Here is a 4,830-nt window from a genome sequence, read left to right as displayed (position 1 = left end):
GTGTTTATTTTTTTTTTTTTTTTTGGAGAGGTTTTCGCTATAGGGCGCGTGCGCTCTTCAGACAGAGAGAGACATAGAGACAGAAAGCGAGACATCCCCAGGGGGGATGGTCACGCTGCAATCCTTTCTCCTCCATTCTCCTCTCAGGATCTTGGGCACGCACGCACACGTGCCTGGCGTGAGTTTTAAGCCACCGGGTCCTGTACGCGAACCGCGGTCGACTACGTGGGAGTCCAGCGACATAGCCATTACGCTAACTGCTGGTTCCCAATATTTTTGAGAAAATATTCCCATGTCAATTACTCAAACTGTTGAAGAGCAAACACCCAGCACACAATCACTCATGAACCTTTCCAACTCAGTTCTGTCTATCAAGTATTCTGTGGTTCACCATCTGCTAGCAAAGATCAGTCTCTTTTTCTTCCTTCAAAGTCTTCTTCAGGGTAATCCTTTGGTTGTGGCAAGCAGTGTTGTTTTCAACAGATAAAAACTGGAAAGGGTGCAGCTGCCCATCACCAGTAGAATGGATATGTAAATGGTGTATTTATACAGAAAATGTATGAATGAAATGCAAATGAACAAATCACAGTGACACGCAGCAATGTGGATGAATTTCACAAAATACTGAATAAGATGTAAGACACAAAAGAATATACACAGCTAGGGAACATTTGTATAAAATTCAAAAACAGGAACGCTATACCACTAAGGTACTAAAATTATGATTGAAAACCAAAAAATTATTATTACAAAATACAAAATGTGGCCATCCCTGCAATTTACCAGTTAAGGAAGCCAGATCCCACATGGCTGACCGTGGTTTGGATTCTGGCCCCAGTGCCTTGAAAAGCATGTTAGGCTCATATCTGGGCATAAGTGTCCTTCCAAGTCCTGATAGGAAGGAGAAATGGAGGACAAAGGACTGTGGCATGACCACGCCCCATGGGGGGCCTCCCTCTCTCTCTCTCTCTCTCTCTCTCTCTCTCTCTCTGGCAAACTCACATATGCACATGCCCGCTGGTGATAAAAAAAAAAAAATATGTGCAGGATAATTTCCTTTGGGAAAAGGAAAAATACGATCTGAAGAAATGTAGAGGCATTCTGGAGGCTGGCAAAGTCCTTTTCTATCTGAGTGGGGGTGTTCTATTTGCCATGTTATTCATTTTATTTAAGAATTATTTAATATTTGCTATTAATATCTTTTAATTTGATGAGAGAGAAAGAGAGAGAGAGAAAGAGAGAGAGAGAAAGTGAGAAAGCAAGCCACCAGGTCCGGTACTTGAACTGCAGTTGGGCAGGTGGGAATTCAGCACCTTAACCCCCATGCCACCTGCCGGCCCCTGTCATGGTATTCATTACACTGTCCGTATGTCCTTTATGCACTCTCATGAATTTGTGTCATATTTTACAATCTAAACGTATAAAAGATTTAATTAGGCTATATATGTAAAGTATGTAACAAAATGCCTAGTACATGCTAAGCTCTCAATAAACGTTAGCTATTATATTCATTAGGTATTATATCTACCACTAGTTGAGAAATTCTCTATACCATTCTTTCCCTTCATTAGTCATGGTGGGTACTTGGCTCAGAGTTCATTATGTATTTCTAATAGACTTTTACTGGCTGCCTACTGTGTGCTACAGACTGTCCTAGGCGATGAACAGACAGCGTTCCCATTGAAGTAGCTCACTATGGTGATCCGAATGCACCAGAACAGTTCCTCTTCTCCTCAGACATTTCGTAGACACAAGACATTGGCCCTCTTCTCCATCCAAATCAATGTCTCTTTCCACATACCTTGAGGTTCAGGGTTAACCTTCCCAATGACAAAATCACAAACAAGAATCTGTGTCCAGGATAAAACCCACCTCCAAGGTAGCCACGCACCCCCATTTACCAACCACATGACTGTCCCAGACCATAGGTACTCCACCCAGCTACACACCCCTGCAGCCCACAGCACAACTGCCACACCCCCCAACCACTGCAGAGAAAAAATGGTTGCAGTTAAAAAAGAAAAGAATTCTCTCAGATCTGCACTATCCCCCTGTAAATCCCTTCCCACCCCAAACCCACCAGTCCAGCTTAAGGGCACAAAATACATTATGACCCTGGGCCTTCGTTTACATGTAACAAACAGAGGTCAATTTATTTCTAAATCACTTTTTTTATGGCTCTATTGAACTATTTGCCACATTATTTATACGTTAATGGGCCAGGCCCCTCTGGGAAGCTCCCCATCTAATAAATAACGTGCCAAATCATTAAGCAAGGTGATAAAATCAAAGCCATTTAAAAATACATCAACCTGCGTTCCCTTCCAGTGAAATAAGCTCCAGGGGATCAGAGAAAGGAAGGGGGGGAAATATACCTTCTATTGCTGAGTTTGGTCAGGTGTAGTTTCTTTTTTTCCCCTGAGCCTGAGATAAAAATCTGAGCTGGGAGATCTAGATAACCTGGCTGCTTACCCATATCCCCAGCAGCTAAGAGAAGAGGAAACAGGGATTTACAATAGGGATAGTTCAGGACGCTTCAGGCCAGAAGTCAGGGCAGCAGATTCTACCTCCCACCTGCTACTTGAGGGGGATGGAGGGTAGGCACGGAAACCCAACTGGGCAAACAAAGTCATGTCCTTGGTCTAGAAGTTTGGGGGTGAAGAAAATCCACTGAAGGCATTCACCTTTGTACCTGTATTCCATCATTGCAATTCGCTCTAGCCAATCTCAGTATTTATGATTAATTTGAGTCACAGAGAACATGAATAATGATTACTCTGACTTCCCTCTAGCCCCCCACCCCCACCCCCGCCCTTTATCCCAAAGGGTTTACCATGGTCTTCTTTACCATCACCCCACTCAGAAAACCCATGCAAAGTCACCAGAGCAGAGGTGAGAGAACGAGGTCTGAAAGACTTGTTTTAGAGGTGCTTAAGGAACACAGCCTTCCAAGTGATCCAGGGAGAAAGCGAATGGGAGCCCATCAGTCTATCCCTACCCCCTCGGAGGGCAGATCCTAGCCTTCGACAGTACAAGGAATGATCCAGATAAAATATTCCCTGGTTGACGGGAAAGGTAACACCCACTCTCCAAAAGTCTAGTGCAGACAGAAAACCTAAACAGTGATACAGATGAAGAAAGTACCAAGTATCTAAGCAGAGAGGGCACACGGAGCAAAGAGATGATTGTTGGATGAGAATGTTTAAAAATAGTGGGTTGTTGGGAAAGTCAGGATGCATTTTTGCATAGAAAAATATGTCATGACTTTCCAGATGACCTAACACAACGTATAAAAGATTTAATTAGGCTATATATGTAAAGTATGTAACAAAATGCCTAGTACATGCTAAGCTCTCAATAAACGTTAGCTATTATATTCATTAGGTATTATATCTACCACTAGTTGAGAAATTCTCTATACCATTCTTTCCCTTCATTAGTCATGGTGGGTACTTGGCTCAGAGTTCATTATGTATTTCTAATAGACTTTTACTGGCTGCCTACTGTGTGCTACAGACTGTCCTAGGCGATGAACAGACAGCGTTCCCATTGAAGTAGCTCACTATGGTGATCCGAATGCACCAGAACAGTTCCTCTTCTCCTCAGACATTTCGTAGACACAAGACATTGGCCCTCTTCTCCATCCAAATCAATGTCTCTTTCCACATACCTTGAGGTTCAGGGTTAACCTTCCCAATGACAAAATCACAAACAAGAATCTGTGTCCAGGATAAAACCCACCTCCAAGGTAGCCACGCACCCCCATTTACCAACCACATGACTGTCCCAGACCATAGGTACTCCACCCAGCTACACACCCCTGCAGCCCACAGCACAACTGCCACACCCCCCAACCACTGCAGAGAAAAAATGGTTGCAGTTAAAAAAGAAAAGAATTCTCTCAGATCTGCACTATCCCCCTGTAAATCCCTTCCCACCCCAAACCCACCAGTCCAGCTTAAGGGCACAAAATACATTATGACCCTGGGCCTTCGTTTACATGTAACAAACAGAGGTCAATTTATTTCTAAATCACTTTTTTTATGGCTCTATTGAACTATTTGCCACATTATTTATACGTTAATGGGCCAGGCCCCTCTGGGAAGCTCCCCATCTAATAAATAACGTGCCAAATCATTAAGCAAGGTGATAAAATCAAAGCCATTTAAAAATACATCAACCTGCGTTCCCTTCCAGTGAAATAAGCTCCAGGGGATCAGAGAAAGGAAGGGGGGGAAATATACCTTCTATTGCTGAGTTTGGTCAGGTGTAGTTTCTTTTTTTCCCCTGAGCCTGAGATAAAAATCTGAGCTGGGAGATCTAGATAACCTGGCTGCTTACCCATATCCCCAGCAGCTAAGAGAAGAGGAAACAGGGATTTACAATAGGGATAGTTCAGGACGCTTCAGGCCAGAAGTCAGGGCAGCAGATTCTACCTCCCACCTGCTACTTGAGGGGGATGGAGGGGAGGAACGGAAACCCAACTGGGCAAACAAAGTCATGTCCTTGGTCTAGAAGTTTGGGGGTGAAGAAAATCCACTGAAGGCATTCACCTTTGTACCTGTATTCCATCATTGCAATTCGCTCTAGCCAATCTCAGTATTTATGATTAATTTGAGTCACAGAGAACATGAATAATGATTACTCTGACTTCCCTCTAGCCCCCCACCCCCACCCCCGCCCTTTATCCCAAAGGGTTTACCATGGTCTTCTTTACCATCACCCCACTCAGAAAACCCATGCAAAGTCACCAGAGCAGAGGTGAGAGAACGAGGTCTGAAAGACTTGTTTTAGAGGTGCTTAAGGAACACAGCCTTCCAAGTGATCCAG

The sequence above is a fragment of the Tupaia chinensis genome, unplaced genomic scaffold (assembly GCF_000334495.1).
Source record: "Tupaia chinensis unplaced genomic scaffold, TupChi_1.0 Scaffold146740_1, whole genome shotgun sequence".
Classification (NCBI taxonomy): domain Eukaryota; kingdom Metazoa; phylum Chordata; class Mammalia; order Scandentia; family Tupaiidae; genus Tupaia; species Tupaia belangeri.
Note: the sequence above shows the minus strand (reverse complement) of the source record.